Here is a 20,184-nt window from a genome sequence, read left to right as displayed (position 1 = left end):
AGCCCAGGCAGAGGACTCGTCAGATGTGATCATGGGTAACCTTCCTATTAACGATGTTCCTGCAAAAGTTCTTTTTGACACTGGTGCATCGCATTGTTTCATCTTGAAGCCTTTTGCATCTAAGCATGAGTTGACTTCCCAAGTTATGCATAAACCGTTAGCAGTTGTCTCTCCGGGTAAATGTTTGCTCGCTAACCACGAAATTCCGGATATTTCTATCATGATGGGTGATTTCAAGTTTCTGGCTTCTCTAATGGTTCTTGGTAACTCGGATATTGATTTTATTCTCGGAATGGATTGGCTTTCTAAGCACAAGGCTCAGCTTGATTGTGCTGCCAGGGAGATTCAATTGACTCATTCGTCTGAGGATGTAATTGTCTTTGCCGCTCGGGATAATACCATCCGTCTGTTTTCTCTCAATGAGAAGGGTGAACTGGATGCTATCTCGCAAATTCCAGTCGTTTGCGAATATCAAGACGTCTTTCCAGAAGAGCTTCCAGGAATGCCTCCGCACCGGCCAGTTGAATTCGTTATTGATCTTGAGCCTGGCACGGAACCTGTGTGCAAACGTCCTTACAATATCGGACCTGAAGAGTTGAAGGAGCTGAAGAAGAAACTCGATATTCAAGAGAAAATGGGTCTCATCCGGCCTAGTTCTTCTCCGTGGGGTTGTGGTGTTCTTTTTGTGAAGAAGAAGGATGGAACGGACCGACTTTGTGTTGATTACCGTCCATTGAACAAGAAGACCATCAAGAACAAATATCCACTTCCTAACATCAATGAGCTGTTCGAACAACTCAAAGGTGCTCAAGTATTCTCCAAGCTTGATCTCCGTATGGGTTATCATCAGATTCGAATCCGTGAGCAAGATATTTCCAAGACGGCTTTCAAGACAAGCTATGGTTCATATGAATACACTGTCATGTCTTTTGGTCTCGTCAACGCTCCTCCGACGTTCTCTCGTATGATGAACTTCATCTTCAACGTCTACACCAATGACTTCGTTTTGGTCTATCTCGACGACATTCTGGTTTTCTCGAAGAACAAGGAAGATCATGCCAAGCACTTGCGTTTGGTACTCGATAAGCTCAGGGAACATCAGTTCTACGCCAAGTTCTCCAAGTGCGAATTTTGGCTCGATAAGGTTCTTTATCTTGGTCATATCATCTCTGCCAAGGGCATTGCCGTGAATCCTGAGAAGGTGTCTGCAATTGTGAATTGGGAACCTCCTCAGAACGTGAAGCAACTCCGTAGCTTCCTCGGTCTCGCAAGCTATTGCCGAAGATTCATTGAAAACTTTTCTAAGATCGCGAAGCCTCTCTCTAATCTTCTCTAGAAGCACGTCAAGTACGTTTGGTCTTCGGAGTGTGACATTGCTTTCAACACTTTGAAAGAGAAATTGATCACTGCTCCAGTTCTGACTCCGCCTGATGAATCAAAGCCGTACGAGGTCTTTTGTGATGCCTCTCTCCAAGGTCTTGGCGCAGTATTGATGCAAGAGAAGAAAGTTGTTGCTTATACCTCTCGCCAGTTGAAGCCTAATGAGAAGAACTACCACACTCATGATCTCGAGTTGGCGGCAGTTGTGCATGCTCTTTTGACTTGGAGACATCTTCTATTGGGAAGAAAAGTGGACATTTTCACTGATCACAAGAGTCTCAAGTACATCTTCACTCAGCCTAATCTCAACCTCAGGCAAACTCAATGGGTCGAAATGATTCAAGAGTATAATCCGAGTATCGAGTATACTCCAGGCAAGGCCAATGTGATTGCTGACGCATTGAGCAGGAAAGCTTATTGTAACAGTCTGATTCTCAAGCCTCATCAACCCGAGCTTTGTGAAGCTTTCCGCAAACTTAATCTGCAAGTTGTTCCTCAAGGTTTCCTCGCCAACCTTCAAGTCTCTCCTACCTTCGAAGACCAGATTCGCCAAGCCCAGCTTCTTGATGCTATGGTGAAAAAGGTGAAGATTGGGATTGCCAAGAGTCAACCCAAGTACAAGTGCTACCGCCTTGATGACAAGGATACTCTCTTCTTCGAGGATCGTATTGTTGTACCCAAAGGTGAACTTCATAAAGTGATCATGAACGAGGCTCACAATTCTCTCCTGTCCATTCACCTTGGGAGCACGAAGATGTATCAGGACCTCAAGCAAGCTTATTGGTGGACTCGAATGAAGCGCGAGATTGCTCAATTCGTGAATGAATGTGATGTCTGCAGAAGAGTGAAGGCAGAACACCAAAGGCCAGCTGGTCTCCTCCAACCTCTTGCCATTCCAGAATGGAAGTTTGACCACATTAAAATGGACTTCGTGACTGGGTTTCCAAAGTCCAAGCATGGCAATGATGCTATATTCGTTGTCATCGACAAACTCACTAAAGTGGCTCACTTTCTGCCTATCAAAGAGTCAATCACTGCAGCTTAATTGGCGGAACTCTATACCTCTCGGATTGTCTCTCTGCACGGTATTCCACAAGTGATCTCTTCAGACCGTGGAAGCATCTTTACGTCCAAGTTTTGGGATTCTTTTCAGAAGGCCATGGGCACTAACATCCGCTTCAGCACAACTTTCCATCCTCAAACTAGTGGTCAAGTCAAGCGTGTCAACCAGATTCTTGAAGATATGCTCAGGGCTTGTGTGATCTCCTTCGGCATGAAGTGGGAGGATTGTCTTCCTTATGCCGAATTCTCCTACAACAACAGTTTTCAAGCAAGTTCGGGCAAGGCCCCATTTGAAATTCTGTATGGCAGGAAGTGTCGTACCCCTCTCAACTGGTCTGAAACCGGCGAACGTCAGCTTTTGGGTAATGACTTAATCACAGAGGCAGAGGAAATGTGCAAAGTCATTCGTGATAACCTCAAAGCAGCCCAATCCCGCCAGAAGAGCTACTATGATAGTAAGCACCGTGATTTGGCTTTCGAGATCGGAGATCATGTTTACCTCCGCGTCTCTCCTATGAAAGGTACTCGTCGCTTCGGTATCAAAGGGAAGCTTGCCCCTAGATACGTGGGACCTTTCAAGATTGTCAACAAGAGAGGCGACCTTGCCTATCAACTCAAGCTTCCTTCAAACTTTGCAAATGTTCATGATGTGGTCCATGTCTCTCAGCTCCGAAAGTGCTTCAAGACTCCTGACCGCACCGTCAACTTCGAGGACATTGAGCTCTAAGAAGATCTCTCTTATCGTGAGCACCCAGTTGCTATTCTTGAAGAAACTGAACGCAAGACTCGCAATAAGTCAATCAAATTCCTCAAAGTCAAGTGGTCACACCATTCCGACCGTGAAGCTACCTGGGAACGCAAGGATCACCTCCGTTCTGAGTACCCGGCATTCTTTTAGTCCTAGATCTCGGGACGAGATCCTTTCGTAGTGGTGGAGGGTTGTAACACCCCAGATGTAACTTTCCCAATTTGTACTCAAACTCTTGCCGTTTCCGGCGTTAAGTTATTTTATTTTCTCGGGTTCGGGTCTTTGTCTCCGTGTGTTGTTGTCATTGTCATGCATCTCATATCATGTCATCACGTGCATTGCATTTGCATACGTGTTCATCTCATGCATTCGAGCATTTTCCCCGTTGTCCGTTTTGCATTCCGGCGCTTCGTTCTCCTCCGGTGGTCATTTCTACCTTTCTTTCGTGTGTGGGGATTAAACATTTCCGGATTGGACCGAGACTTGCCAAGCAGTCTTGGTTTACTACCGGTAGACCGCCTGTCAAGTTTCGTATCATTTGGACTTCGTTTGATACTCCAACGGTTAACCGAGGGACCGAAAAGGTCTCGTGTGTGTTGCAGCCCAACACCCCTCCAATTTGCCCCAAAACCCACCTAAACCCTCTCCATCATCTAGAGCGTTCGATCACGATCGCGTGGCCGAAAACCGCACCTCATTTGAACTCTCCTAGCTCCCTCTACCTATAAATATAGCCTCCTCCCCGAAAATTTCGGATCAAGTCGACCCTAACCCTAGCTCCCCGCTCCTCTCCGCGCGCCGGACATGTCCGCCAGCGCCGGACAACGTCCGCCGCCGCCCGCGCCCTCTCAGCGATCGCCACGTGGCACGCCGCCGCTTCCCACCGCGCCGGCCCGCGGGGCCCGACCGCGGCCCTCCCGGCCCGAGTCCCCGCGCCGCTTCACCCGCCTCCCCGCCGCCCGAGCGCCGCCCGCGCTGCGCCGCCTCCGCCTCGTCGCCGGGACCCCGACGCCACCGTGCGCCGCCACCTCTCTGGCGCTGCGTCCCCCCGCCCGCCGCCGTCAACGCCGGCCGACTCCGGTGCCGCAAGCCGCCGCCCCGCCACTCGCCGCCTCGGCGCCGTCTGCCGCCTCCCGGAGCCAGATCCGGCCGCTCCTCGGCCTCCCTCGCCGCGTTCGGACCTCGCCTCGCCGGAGAAGACGGATCCGGCCTCGACCCGTCGGAGTTGACTTTTTCCGCGAGGTGGTTTTTTTCTTCTAAGTCCCAGAAATCCCAGATCCATGTGCTCATGTTCATAGCCTCGTAACTCCTCATCCGTAACTCCGTTTTGGGCATATAGCATATTAAAATGTTCATCTTAGAGAGTACATCATTTCATTCCATTGCATCATTTTCATTTGAGTTCATGTTGATGCCCGAAATGCTGTTAGAAGAGGGCTACTTGAGATATTTGTCAGATCTGCTACTCCATTTAGATATTTGTCATTTTTGCCATGATTATTATGTGCATGATATGCCCTGATGCTCTACATATGTTTTGTTAAGGGTTTTGCCATCTTTCCAGAGGTGCAACCCATGTATTTTTTGTGATGTGTATGGTGACTAGCACAAGCTTGCAAGTGGTGCACTTGGTAATTCTGATTTCAGGGACTTAGCATCTCCACTAAGTCCCTGATCTGTTTATCTCATGTGGCCATATGTTCATGTTGTTTCCTTGAGATACGTGCCTCTTTTGAGGATGATCAGTAAGGATGTTTTGTTAATATTTTAGTGCTCTATCCATCCATGTCTTTGTTTGCAATTATGGAGCACCCTAGCTTGAGTCAATCGAGCTCTACTTTTGCTACTTTGTGAATCTGGGCAGATTGTCAACTTGTTTGCAATTTTGCCGATGATGTTGTAGTTGATCCATGCATGCTATGCTATTGTTCTTGCCATATCTAGCTTGCATTTTGTGTATATTTGATGGGTGTATGCTTATCTTGTCATGACTTGCACCGTAGTGAGTGCATCGAGCTCGTAAACATGCCTACTTGAGATATGTTTCAGCATGCTCCAGTTTGCACTAAGTCTGTGATCTGATTATGTTTTTGCTATGTTCACATGCTTGCAATTGTATTTTCTGATCCCTTTTGGCTCAAGGTCACTAAGGGACTTTTGTTAAGCTCTTTGAGTAGCTCCATGCCATGCTTTACTTTGTCATGTTTGGGTCCTGTAGCATGTAGTTTTGTTGCTCCGAAGAGTGCTACCTGATCTGAAATTTTCTAGACAAGTGTTAATTTCACTAAGTCTGAGATCTGTTTGCCATATGCATTTTTGCCATGCTTGTTTGAACCTATTAATGGATGAATTGGCCGCAGCTCAGTGCTAGACTTTTGTTAAGAATCTTGAATGCATCCCGGCCATGTATTTTGTTGTCTTGTTTGGGTGCTGTAGCATGTTCATCTCATTGCATTTAGATGGCTACTTGCTGTAAATCGCAGACCAGTGTCATATTTGAATCGCTTGCCATTTCCAAACCGTAACTCCGATTCTGGCGTTCTTTATATCGTTTTCAAGCAATTTCATCTCATATTTCCAGTGGCACACTTGGATTTCCAAGCTGAGGCCAGGTTCTTGCATTTCCTGTCATGTCTTGCATATGCATCCCGCATCGCATCCCGCATAGCATACCATCCTTGCATCATATTGTTGAGTCTTGCACGTGGTTGATTGTGTCCTTGTTGCTTGTTTGTCTTGTTTGGGTAGAGCCGGGAGACGATTTCGCTAACGAGGAGCCCGTTGAATTTGCTTTCGAGGATCCAGTCAACTCTGACAACTGTGCAGGCAAGATGATCATACCCTCGAAATCACTACTATCTTTGCTATGCTAGATTGCTCGCTCTTTTGCTATGCCAATGCTACGATGCCTATCACTTGCTTTCAAGCCTCCCAAATTTCCAATTTCAAACCTCTAACCCACCATTGTCCTATTAAACTGTTGATTGGCTATGTTACCGCTTTGCTCAGCCCCTCTTATAGCGTTGCTAGTTGCAGGTGAAGATTGGAGGCCGTTCCTTGTTGGAACATTTATTTACTTGTTGGGATATCATTATATTATCATGTTATCTTAATGCATCTATATACTTGGTAAAGGGTGGAAGGCTCGGCCTCTCACCTAGTGTTTTGTTCCACTCTTGCCGCCCTAGTTTCCGTCATATCGGTATTATGTTCCTGAATTTTGCGTTCCTTACGCGGTTGGGTTATAATGGGAACCCCTTGATAGTTCGCCTTGATTAAAGCTTTTCCAGCAATGCCCAACCTTGGTTTTACCATTTGCCACCTAGCCCTTTTTCCCTTGGGGTTTCCGGAGCCCGAGGGTCATCTTATTTTAACCCCCCCCCCCCCGGGCCAGTGCTCCTCTGAGTGTTGGTCCACCTCGTCAGCCGCCGGTGGCCACCAGGGGCAACTCTAGGCTGGCCTACCGGAAGTTTGGACAATCTGTGTGTGCCCTGAGAACGAGATATGTGCAGCTCCTATCGGGATTTGTCGGCACATTCGGGCGGTGTTGCTGGTCTTGTTTTAACCTGTCGAAGTGTCTTGAAGAACCGAGATAGAGTCTGATCGGAACGTCTTGGGAGGAGGTCTATTCCTTTGTTGACTATGAGAGCTTGTCATGGGCTAAGTTGGGACTCCCCTGCAGGGATTTGAACTTTCGAAAGCCGTGCCCGCGGTTATGGGCAGACGGGAATTTGTTAATGTCCGGTTGTAGATAACTTGAACCTTAACTTATTTAAAATGAATCAACCGAGTGTGTTACCGTGATGGCCTCTTCTCGGCGGAGTCCGGGAAGTGGACACGGTGTTGGAGTAATGTTTGCGCAGGTTGCTCTCTAGTTTCTCGCTCGCGCTTTGCCTCCTCTTCTCGCTCTCTTTTGCGAATAAGTTAGTCACCATATTTTTCTAGTCGCTTGCTGCAGCTCCACATATTTACCTTGCCTTACCTATAAGCTTAAATAGTCTTGATCGCGAGGGTGTGAGATTGCTGAGTCCCTGTGGCTCACAGATTACTATTACACCAGATGCAGGGCCCGATGATTCTGCTCCAGGAGACGCGCTTGAGCTCAAGTGGGAGTTCGACGAAGACTCTCAACGTTACTATGTTTCCTTTCCTGATGATCAGTAGTGGTGCCCAGTTGGGGGTGATCGGGACCGTGTCGCATGTTGGGTTATCTTTTATTTTGGTGCCGTAGTCGGGCCATGAGTGTTTGGATGATGTAATGTTATTTATGTACCTTGATTGACGTGGCGAGTGTAAGCCAACTATGTTATCTCCCCTTTATTATTTATATTACATGGGATGTTGTGAAGATTGCCTTACTTGCGACATATGCCTTCAATGCGATTATGCCTCTAAGTCGTGCCTCGACACGTGGGAGATATAGTCGCATCGAGGGTGTTACAGTTTGACACATAAAATGTCGTCTGTTTGGATTGATTTCTGCATCATTTTCGACAATTTCTTCACTATTTTCTTCATCTGCTGTTGTATCTGCATCATCATAGGACTCATGCACCGGGTTATGAGGATTAGTCAATGTATGATCATCACAATTATTCCCCCCCCCTTGATCAATACCAGAGAGATGCGATGGAAGAAGGAGAATTTCTTTCCTAAGAAGTGCACCGACATTGGGATGAAGATCAGCAAAAGGAAATTTGGTTTCATCAAACACGACATCGCGTGAGATGTAGACACGGCCGGTGGAGACATCAAGGCACTTGACTCCTTTGTGGTGTGCACTGTATCCGATGAAAACACATTGTTTAGATCGATACATGAGCTTGCGGTTGTTGTATGGTCTAAGATTAGGCCAACAAGCGCAGTCAAACACACGAAGAGAATTGTAGTCTGGCTTGACATGGAGGAGTCTTTCAGTGGGGGTGTCATTATTAATGACACGACTAGGCAACATGTTTATAAGGTGAACTGCCGTAAGGAACGCTTCGTCCCAAAACTTAAGCGGCATGGATGCTCTTGCCAGAAGAGCGAGGCCAACTTCTACGATGTGCCTGTGTTTGCGTTCGGCTGACCTATTTTGTTGATGGGCATGTGGACACGACACATGATGAGAGATGCCAAGGTTTTGGAAAAATGAGTTTAGCTTCTCATATTCGCCTCCCCAATCAGATTGGAGGGCGATGATTTTGGTGTCAAATTTTCGTTCAACGAGAGCTTGGAAGTTAAGAAAAACTGGAAACACGTCGGATCTTTTCTTGAGAAGATAGATCCAAGAGAATTTGCTAAAATCATCGATGAAACTCGCGTAATATGTATGTCTACCAACAGAAGTAGAGGCAGGTCCCCAAACATCAGAAAAAATGAGTTGTAGTGGTTTGGTAGAAATACTAGTAGAAATTGGATACGGTAACTGATGACTTTTAGCTTTCTGACATGAATCACAAATTGTTTCGACATCACGCTCTCCAACATATGAGAGTTTATTCTTCCTAAGCAAACGTTCAACTAAAGGAAAAGTTTCATGCCCTAATTGATCGTGCCACCGTGTTGAAGATAGCTTGGTGGCACTAAAAACTTGTTTATTGAATCTTCTAATCTCCGGAATCAAAGGGTAGAGCCCACGAATGCATCTACCTCGATAGAGCACTTTCTTCGTTGCTTGATCCTTGATCAAAAAATAAAAGGGGTGAAACTCAAGGAAGACATGATTATCGATAGCAATACAATGAACGGAGAGAAGATTTTTGTTAGCACTAGGAACATGTAAAATTTTCCGAAGATGAATTTTCCTATGAGGGGTATTAATGATCGTGTGACCAACGTGACGAATCTCCATACCTTCTCCACTGGCAGTGTGGATGTGGTCCTTGCCGCGGTACTTCTCATGCATGGTCACCTTCTTGAGTTCACCGGTGATGTGGTTGGTTGCACCGCTGTCCACTGTAGCGACCAGACCTCAAACAGTCTGATCTCTGTGCTCCGGTGTCATCCCTGGATCAGTAATGCTGACACCACACAGTACTCGGAGGATTTATAGCATATTAGCAATCACACACTTATTACATCGAGTGTCTCATAAGAGAACTTATTACAATAAATATGGCTTAAGGCCATCTAATAACGATAACAGCGGAAGGCTTGGAAGATAAGTGAGTCCATCAACTCCAACGGCATCACTGAGTATAGAACCACGACCTAAAACTCCTTAATCGTCGTCTGAAAAGTCTGCAACATTAACGTTGCAGCCTGAAAACGGGTCAGCACATGGAATATGCTGGCAAGGTAACACATAGAGAGTAATGGAATGGAACAGCTATACTATATGCATATTTGGCTGGTGCAAAGCTATATGGTTACAGTTTTGCGTAAAGCCAATTTTTCCCTACTTTAAAGGAATAAATTATTTAACTATCATGGTAGTTGTTAAACATTGAGAATGGTTGACAGCATCCTCAATCCCAATTAAGCATCATCATTAAACATAACCCAACAAAATTAATTTAGAGTAACATGTTGAGATTCACATGAAAATCCAAGTACTAGATACTCAAGATGTCCATAACCGGGGACACGGCTAACCATGATTAGTTTGTTACACTCTGCAGAGGTTTGTGCACTTTTCCCCACAAGACTCGATCGTCTCCGTTTGGTTTCTCGCACTACAGGGTGTTTGAGAAGACGGATGACCGAGACATAGTCTTTCAGAAGCGCTAGCACCTTACGATCGGGTAGACCGTACTACCTACATCCCCTACATCTGCTAGTCTACCACTGTAAGAGTTCGCACAACTTAGTCAACTATGCTAGAGCCCATAATAGCTTATGGCTGCACACGGAAGTTTCTAGTATGAATAGTCTCATGATCCCTTTGAGCCTGGGTGGCGGTCCAAAAGAAAACAGGCAAGTCCTGGAATACCCAGGTGCCTCAATCCACCCAGATGTATGTTTAAGTTGCCACCTTAGATAAACCATTAATTAACAATCTCACATCTGTCATGGATATCACTCACCCAATCCACGTCTACTAGCATAGCATGGCATAATAAGCAAACGTAGAAGTAACTCCCAAAGGTTTGATAATAACAGGTAATAGGTACTACCTCAACTACTTCCCATCCCACAATTTAATTAGATCATAATCATGCAATGTGTGAGGATTGATCTAATGCAATAAAACTGGGTAGTAGAAAAGGTATGATCAAAGTGTTACTTGCCTTACTGATGATCCGCGAAACCTAATGATTCGAAGTAACAGGTGGCGCACTCCGGGTATTCTATCGCAGACAAACAAACAAGCATACAATAAGTACTCATCTAATGCACAGGTAAAACTCAAATAAAAGATCTAACTAGAAGGTTCAACTTAAGAACTCCGGTTGGCAAAAAGAATCAAATCGAACGAAGCAATGAAAATCAAACGGCGAAAGAAAACAACTTCGTTCTAGTAATCTGGATCTAGGGAAAATTTTATAGTAGCAAAATCTTGTTTAAGTTGGTTAAACGGATAGAGGGTTTCGAGACGAATCACTAGGCGCTTGAATCGCCTGATTCCGATAAACGAGCGAAAAGTTATACTAAAACGAAAATCGGATCAGGAATCGCGATCAGAAAAATCACGGATTTAATCCGAGAAAAAGAAAAACGACGAACGCCGATTTTTTCTCTTTTTTCGGCACGGAAATCGAGGCGCGACGAACCTCGGCGGCGGAATCCGGCGGCGGCGGCAGCGGCGGCGGCGGCGGCGCTGGCTAGGGTTTCCCTCGGGGTGGGCTGCCCCGGCTTATAAAGGCCTCCCGGGTCGGTGTCCAGGTCGGACACGGCCCGTTAAGTCGGTTCGTTTTTTTTAAATTATTCCGCTCGGAAGAAAAATAAAAAGAAATACTAAACGGACTCCAAAAATTTCGAAATAAATTTTCACGGACTTCTAAAATCAAGCCGCACAAGGTGAACATTTATTTGGGACCTAAATGAAATTTTGAAAAATGCACTTTTTTCCTAAATTCAAATAAAAACAGAAAAACTCCGAAATAAAAATCTTATTTGATTTTATTATTAAATCCTCAATATTTCTTTATTCTGGGAAAGTCATTTTATTCCCTCTCTCATATTTTTGTATTAGAAATAATTGACGATAAAATAATTAAAATCAAATGATCCTATTCTCAAAATTTGAGAAAACTCAAATATGAAAATAACGAAATCCCCAACTCTCTCCGTGGGTCATTGAGTTGCATAGAATTTCTAGGATCAACCAAAAAGCAAAATAAAATATGATATGCATTGATGATCTAATGTATAACATTCCAAATTGAAAATTTGGGATGTTACAAACCTACCCCCCTTAAGATGAATCTCGCCCTCGAGATTCGGGTTGGCTAGAAAATAGGTGAGGGTGGTCTTTGAGCAAATCTTCCTCTCGCTCCCAGGTGGCTTCATCCTCCGTGTGGTGGCTCCACTGAACTTTGCAAAACTTGATAACCTCGTTGCGAGTAACTCGGCCGGCAAATTCGAGGATCTTAATTGGTTTCTCCTCGTAGGTCAAATCATTATCCAACTGAATAGTTTCCAAATGCACTGTATCTCTCAACGGTATGTCAGCCATCTCCGCGTGACACTTCTTCAACTGGGAAACGTGGAACACATCATGTACTCCTGACAATCCTTCGGGAAATTCCAACTTGTAGGCCACTTCTCGCATACGCTCCAAAACTCGATATGGTCCTACAAATCGTGGCGCTAACTTCCCTTTAACTCCAAAACGCTTTGTTCCCCGAAGCGGTGATACTCGAAGATAAGCTCTATCTCTAACTTCGTAAACTGTCTCCTTGCGTTTAGAATCCGCATAACTCTTCTATCTGGACTGGGCTACCTTGAGCCTTTTGCGAATCAACTTCACCTTCTGTTCAGACTCTTTAATCAAGTCAGGTCCAAACAACTGGCGGTCTCCAACTTCGTCCCATGACAACGGTGTCCTACACCTCCTTCCGTACAAAGCTTCGAAAGGGGCCATCTTCAAACTGGTTTGGTAACTGTTGTTGTAAGAGAACTCTGCATATGGCAAATTATCGTCCCTACTAGATTCGTAATCTAGCGCACAAGCTCTCAGCATATCCTCCAAAATCTGATTGACTCTCTCGGTCTGTTCATCTGTCTGTGGATGAAAAGCTGTACTGAATTCTAGCCTGGTACCCAAAGTTTCATGTAACTGCTTCCAGAACTTTGAGGTAAACTGGGTTCCTCTATCTGATACGATACTCCTCGGAACTCCATGCAGACATACGATCCTGGTCATGTATATCTTTGCCAACTTAGCACTGGTGTAAGTGGTCTTTACTGGGATGAAATGAGCTACTTTCGTCAATCGATCAACTACAACCCAAATCGAGTCATAGCCTGAACGAGTCCTAGGCAATCCCATGATAAAATCCATGCCTAGCTTATCCCACTTCCATTTGGGTATCGGCAATGGTTGTAACAATCCTGCTGGCTTCTGATGCTCTGCCTTTACTCTCTGACATACATCACAAACTGCTACATACTCCGCAATATCCTTCTTCATTCAGGTCCACCAGAAAATATCCTTCAAATCCAGATACATCTTGGTATTTTCTGGGTGAATTGAATACGTTGAGTCGTGTGCCTCTTGCAAAATCAACTTCCTGATCTCCGGGTCATTGGGCACGTAAACACGGTCTTCAAACCATAGGGTGTCGTGCTCATCCTCAGGAAATCCTTTAGCTTTTCCTTTGCTCAGTTTCTCCTTTATAGCGGCAATCTCTTTGTCAGCTTTCTGAGCTTCCCTGATTCTATCCATCAAAGTTGACTGAATCTCCAATGCTGCTACATAACCTCTCGGAACTATTTCCAAACATAGTTCACGAAGATTTTCTGCTAACTCCTTGGTATTTCTCCCATCATTAACGTGTTGACATGGCTCTTACGGCTTAATGCGTCAGCTACTACATTAGCCTTTCCAGGATGATAATGCAATTTCATATCATAATCCTTGATAAGCTCCAACCATCTCCTTTGTCTAAGATTTAACTCCGTCTGGGTGAAAATGTACTTCAAACTCTTATGATCCGTGTACACCTCACAATGATTTCCAATGAGAAAATGTCTCCATGTCTTCAATGCATGCACTACGGCTGCTAACTCCAAATCATGCGTAGCATAATTCAACTCATGAGGCTTCAGTTGTCTTGAGGCATATGAAACAACTCTCCCTTCCTGCATAAGCACTGCTCCAAGTCCTCGACGTGAAGCGTCACAATACACCTCATAATCCTTGGTCTGGTCTGGCAAGATCAATACTGGTGAGGTAACTAAGCGTTTCTTCGACTCCTGGAAACTAGCCTCACATTCCTCTGTCCATATGAACTTGGTATCCTTCTTCAACAACTCAGTCATAGGCTTCGCAATCTTTGAGAAATTCTCAATAAATCTCCGGTAGTATCCTGCGAGTCCAAGAAAACTCCGGATCTCTCCAACTGTTGTTGGGGCTTCCCACTTGGTCACAGTTTCAACTTTAGCGGGATCTACTGCTATACCTTCTCCAGATATAACATGTCCGAGGAATCCTACTTCCTTCAACCAAAACTCACATTTGCTGAACTTGGCATATAATTGATGTTCTCTAAGCTTTCCAAGTACCAAACGCAAATGCTCCTTATGTTCCTCTTCATTCTTCGAATAAACCAGGATATCATCAATGAACACTACGACGAACTTATCCAAAAACTCCATAAACACTTTGTTCATCATGTTCATAAAATAGGCAGGTGCGTTAGTCAGACCAAATGACATAACGGTATACTCGTACAACCCATATCTGGTGGTAAAAGCTGTCTTTGGAATATCCTGTTCTCGAATCTTCAACTGGTGGTATCCTGATCGCAGATCGATCTTGGAAAATACCTTAACTCCTTGCAATCGATCAAACAGATCGTTGATCATTGGTAGTGGGTACTTGTTCTTGATAGTTACTTCATTCAATCCTCGATAATCAACAACCATCCTTAACGATCCATCTTTCTTCTCCACTAGAAGTACTGGCGATCCCCAAGGCGAAGAACTTGGGCGAATATATCCTTTATCCAGTAATTCCTTAATCTGCTTCTTAATTTCCACCAAATCCTTTGCTGGCATCCTATATGGTCTCTTTGATATTGGCCCTGTGCCTGGCAATAGCTCAATCAAAAACTCAATATCTCTATCCGGTGGCATGCCTGGCAACTCCTCTGGAAATACATCAGGGAAATCCCTTACCACTGGTACTTCCTCCTGCACAACTCCTGTTAAGCAATTTACTTGAGTCCTCTTTGGCACATGCCGGGATACATACTTGATCCTTCTCCCTTCTGGTGTGGTAAGCAAAATTGACTTACTAGCACATTCAATATTCCCTCCATACTTTGATAACCAATCCATGCCTAATATCACATCCAATCCTTGAGATTCCAATACTATTAGGTCTGAGGGAAAAACATAGTTACCAATCCTTAATGGTAACTGATCACACCATAGACTAGCCACATACTCTGCTCCGGGCGAGGTTACTAACATGGGTGACCTAAGGGCTTGGGTTGGTAGGTTATACTTATCCACAAATCCCCTTGAGATGTATGAATGCGATGCGCCAGTATCAAAAAGAACGAGTGCAGTAAATGACTTAACCAAAAACTTACCTATTACTGCATCGGGCTGAGCTTCAACCTCCTCCACGCTAACGTGGTTCACCTGTCCCCTGTTAAAAGGGTTCGGCTTCTTTCCAGAACTTCCATTGCTATTTCCATTTTGCAATTCAGGACATTCATTTGCATAATGTCCTGTCTTCGAACACTTAAAGCAAGTGACTTGGTTTAAGTCCTTCTTGGCTGGGGTTGATGGGTTGGTGCGATTCTGGCCGTTGCTTCCTCCATTGCCATTACCATTCTTGATGCCATTGTGATTGTGCGAGCTACCTCCTCCATGGGTATGCTGAAAATGTCCTCCCGGTCTAGGGGTAAAACGTGGCTTCTGCTGAGCTCCTGAATTGTACTTTCCTTGTCCATACTTCCTTTTGCGATTCTCAATTTGCTGTTGCTTCCCTTCAATCATAAGAGCACGATCTACCAACTCCTGGTAGTTGTTGAAGGTTGCTACCATCAACTGCATGCTCAACTCATCATTCAGTCCTTCCAAAAACTTCTCCTGCTTAGCTGCATCCGTAGCGACGTCATCTAGGGCATAACGTGCTAGCTTACTAAATTCCTCCACGTACTGGCCAACTGTCCTTCCTCCTTGGCGCAAGTTCCGAAACTCACGCTTCTTCATGGCCATAGCTCCTGCTGAAACATGGGCAGTATGAAAAGCCTGCTGAAACTGGTCCCATATGACAGTGTCTACAGGGGAAGTGGCTGTGAAATTCTCCCACCATGATGCTGCGGGTCCTTCTAGCTGATGTGCGGCAAACTTCACCTTCTCCGCATCTGTGCATCCTGCTGTGGTCAACTCCCTAGCTGTCTTGCGGAGCCAATCATCTGCTACTATTGGCTCGGTGCTACTGGAAAACACCGGCGGATTCAGCCTAAGAAAACGGGCTAAGTGGTCAACAAGTGGTGGTGGTGGTGGGTTGTTGTTGTTCCCCTGGTTCTGATTCTGGACTAGCAACTGCATCAATGTGTTCTGCTGCTGGATCAACTGGGTGAGCTCCAGTGGAAAGGCAAATCCAGGGTCACGTCTCGGAGGCATCTGAGGGTTTAGAAAAGATGAGATATAAGAATAGAGGGGGGTCTAAAGAGAAAACACTACCCATATGCACATGAGGCAAAAGCAAACAATTCACTTCAATCAATCAAACAAGGACATATAATCGATCTACCAATCGCAAAAGTGCTCGGACTACTATATTTACATGGTGGACTACTACTACTAATGAGGTGATCTACTAGAAATATTCTTCGGTTGCAGACTCCATGATATCTACTCCAGCTTCATCAACATAGTCATCATCGCTACTATCCGCTTCTGAGTCGGTGCCGTCGATGATGATGTAGTCTTCTGGGCTAATCTCCTTGGGTTCTTCGCCTTCATCTACTGGCGTAGGGCCTCCCATAAATATTCCAATCTTCTTGATTAGGTCGTCATTCTTCTCCACCAATACTTCAATTTCTTCTTCATAATCTTCACGTGTAGCCTTGAGTTCTTCCTCCAGTTCCTTAATTCTAGTCTTTGCCTTCTTCAGGTCTATCATGTCGGCGCACATCTGGTTCTCCTGTCGTCGAATGTGCTGGTTTAGCTCCTGGATAAAAGCTGCAATTGATCTATCCTTCCTGGTGCTGATCATCTCCTAGTGTTCATCTCGGTGCCCACAAATCTGGTAGATAGTATCCTTGAGATCCTTGCGGTAGACTTCTCCAATGCGTCCCATGGCGATGTGAGCTGCCATGCTCTTTCCTAGACTCCAAGTTGGTGCATCAAAAGAAAACTCTATGGGCTCAGTGACTGGCATGAACGTCCTTCCTGGAACTTGAACTTGAATCATCTAGCGCTCTTCTTCAGGTAAAGTGGCGTTGTAGGTTCCGGTGAAACTTGGTACTCCTATGTTCAGGTATCTAGTGACTTCCTTCAAGTGTCGTCCAAAGGGTGTATCTTCATCTGGTTGTGTGAACTTGTTCCTTGCATCTGCCATCCTAAAGAGTAGAAAAGATGAGAGGTCAGAAGAGAAGAGAGTGAATAGTGATCTATGTCTCTAACTTAGTGGTCATGTCCTACAGTCAGCGTGTGCTCTGATACCATCTCTGTAGCGACCAGACCTCAAACAGTCTGATCTCTGTGCTCCGGTGTCATCCCTGGATCAGTAATGCTGACACCACACAGTACTCGGAGGATTTATAGCAGAGTAGCAATCACACACTTATTACATCGAGTGTCTCATAAGAGAACTTATTACAATAAATATGGCTTAAGGCCATCTAATAACGATAACAGCGGAAGGCTTGGAAGATAAGTGAGTCCATCAACTCCAACGGCATCACTGAGTATAGAACCACGACCTAAAACTCCTTAATCGTCATCTGAAAAGTCTGCAACATTAACGTTGCAGCCCGAAAACGGGTCAGCACATGGAATATGCTGGCAAGGTAACACATAGAGAGTAATGAAATGGAACAGCTATACTATATGCATATTTGGCTGATGGAAAGCTCTATGGTTACAGTTTTGCATAAAGCCAATTTTTCCCTACTTCAAAGGAATAAATTATTTAACTATCATGGTAGTTGTTAAACATTGAGAATGGTTGACAGCATCCTCAATCCCAATTAAGGATCATCATTAAACATAACCCAACAAAATTAATTTAGAGTAACATGTTGAGATTCACATGAAAATCCAAGTACTAGATACTCAAGATGTCCATAACCGGGGACATGGCTAACCATGATTAGTTTGTTACACTCTGCAGAGGTTTGCACACTTTTCCCCACAAGACTCGATCGCCTCCGTTTGGTTTCTCGCACTACAGGGTGTTTGAGAAGACGGATGACCGAGACATAGTCTTTCAGAAGCGCTAGCACCTTACGATCGGGTAGACCGTACTACCTACATCCCTACATCTGCTAGTCTACCATTGTAAGAGTTCGCACAACTTAGTCAACTATGCTAGAGCCCATAATAGCTTGTGGCTGCACACGGAAGTTTCTAGTATGAATAGTCTCATGATCCCTTTGAGCCTGGGTGGCGGTCCAAAAGAAAACAGGCAAGTCCTGAAATACCCAGGTGCCTCAATCCACCCAGATATGTATTTAAGTTGCCACCTTAGATAAACCATTAATTAACAATCTCACATCTGTCATGGATATCACTCACCCAATCCACGTCTACTAGCATAGCATGGCATAATAAGCAAACGTAGAAGTAACTCCCAAAGGTTTGATAATAACAGGTAATAGGTACTACCTCAACTACTTCCCATCCCACAATTTAATTAGATCATAATCATGCAATGTGTGAGGATTGATCTAATGCAATAAAACTGGGTAGTAAAAAAGGTATGATCAAAGTGTTACTTGCCTTGCTGATGATCCGCGAAACCCAACGATTCGAAGTAACAGGCGACGCACTCCGGGTATTCTATCGCAGACAAACAAACAAGCATACAATAAGTACTCATCTAATGCACAGGTAAAACTCAAATAAAAGATCTAACCAGAAGGTTCAACTTAAGAACTCCGGTTGGCAAAAAGAATCAAATCGAACGAAGCAACGAAAATCAAACGGCGAAAGAAAACAACTTCGTTCTAGTAATCTGGATCTAGGGCAAATTTTACAGTAGCAAAATCTTGTTTAAGTTGGTTAAACGGATAGAGGGTTTCGAGACGAATCCCTAGGCGCTTGAATCGCCTGATTCCGATAAACGAGTGAAAAATTATACTAAAACGAAAATCGGATCAGGAATCGCGATAAGAAAAATCACGGATTTAATCCGAGAAAAAGAAAAACGACGAACGCCGAATTTTTTTTCTCTTTTTTTTCCGGCACGGAGATCGAGGCGTGACGAACCTCGGCGGCGGAATCCGGCGGCGGCGGCGGCGCTGGCTAGGGTTTCCCTTGGGGTGGGCTGCCTCGGCTTATAAAGGCCTCCCGGGTCGGTGTCCAGGTCGGACACGGCCCGTTAAGTCGGTTCGTTTTTTTTAAATTATTCCGCTCGGAAGAAAAATAAAAAGAAATACTAAACGGACTCCAAAAATTCCAAAATAAATTTTCACGGGCTTCTAAAATCAAGCCGCACAAGGTGAACATTTATTTGGGACCTAAACGAAATTTTGAAAAACGCACTTTTTTCCTAAATTCAAATAAAACACCGAAAAACTCCGAAATAAAAATCTTATTTGATTTTATTATTAAATCCTCAATATTTCTTTATTTTGGGAAAGTCATTTTATTCCCTCTCTCATATTTTTGTATTAGAAATAATTGACGATAAAATAATTAAAATCAAATGATCCTATTCTTAAAATTTGAGAAAACTCAAATATGAAAATAACGAAATCCCCAACTCTCTCCGTGGGTCATTGAGTTGCATAGAATTTCTAGGATCAACCAAAAAGCAAAATAAAATACGATATGCATTGATGATCTAATGTATAACATTCCAAATTAAAATTTTGGGATGTTACATCCACATACCAGTTTGTGTCCACTCCATATGAGCCATCAGCAGCCCCGGCCACCTTCTCATCTGAGGATGAGTCACCGTCATCATCATACCTGTACCAGCAGCCTTTCGCTGTGTGGCCAGGTTTACCACAGATCTGGCAACATGTGGCGTCGGGACGCTTGTTGGAGGAGTTACGGCGGTCGCCCCTATTGTTGGTGTAGGAGGGCCGGTCACCATTGCCGCGAGAGTCGTCGCGGTCACCGCGATCACCGCGGTCGCTACAGGTGTTGTTGTTGTTGTTCCCCTTGCCGTGGGTTGGCCCGCGGTAGCGTGAGCCCCCACCTCGGCCGCGCATGGCGGCGTTGGCGGAGGACTTGAAGCCGCCACCACCTGAGTTTGTGCCCTGGAACAGTGCCACCCTTTGATCGAAGTTGCCCATCTGAGCATACAGTTCATCAAGGGTGACAGGCTGAGTGCGGGCGTCGAGGGCGGAGATGAGGGGTTGATACTCCATGTCGAGGCCGGCCGTGATGTAGGAGATGAGCTCGTCGTCGTCGAGTGGCTTGCCTGCAGCAGCAAGCTCGTCGGCGAGGGAGCGCATGTGCGCGAAGAAGGCCGCTACCGACTGGTTCCCCTTCTGTGCGTTCGCAAGTGCGACGCGGATGTTGTTGATGCGGGACAGTGACTGAGACAAAAACATGTTCGCCAGCACTGTCCAGAGCTCGTGTGCATGGCAGATCGAGGTCACCTGCACGAGTACCTCCTTGGAAAGATTGTTCAGAAGATAACCAAGTACCTGCTGATCTTCCCGGAACCAGATCGGATGAAGGGGGTTTGGTGTGGTCGTCTCCTT

General features: G+C 45.0%; 1 pseudogene; it reads right to left on the bottom strand.

The window, feature by feature from the left end:
* Positions 1 to 19,754: 19,754 nt before the first annotated feature.
* On the bottom strand, positions 19,755 to 19,893 carry LOC125517754 (annotated as a pseudogene).
* Positions 19,894 to 20,184: the final 291 nt, after the last annotated feature.

The sequence above is a fragment of the Triticum urartu genome, chromosome 6 (genome assembly GCF_003073215.2).
Source record: "Triticum urartu cultivar G1812 chromosome 6, Tu2.1, whole genome shotgun sequence".
Classification (NCBI taxonomy): Eukaryota; Viridiplantae; Streptophyta; class Magnoliopsida; order Poales; family Poaceae; genus Triticum; species Triticum urartu.
Note: the sequence above shows the minus strand (reverse complement) of the source record. Positions and strands in the feature narration are given on the sequence as shown.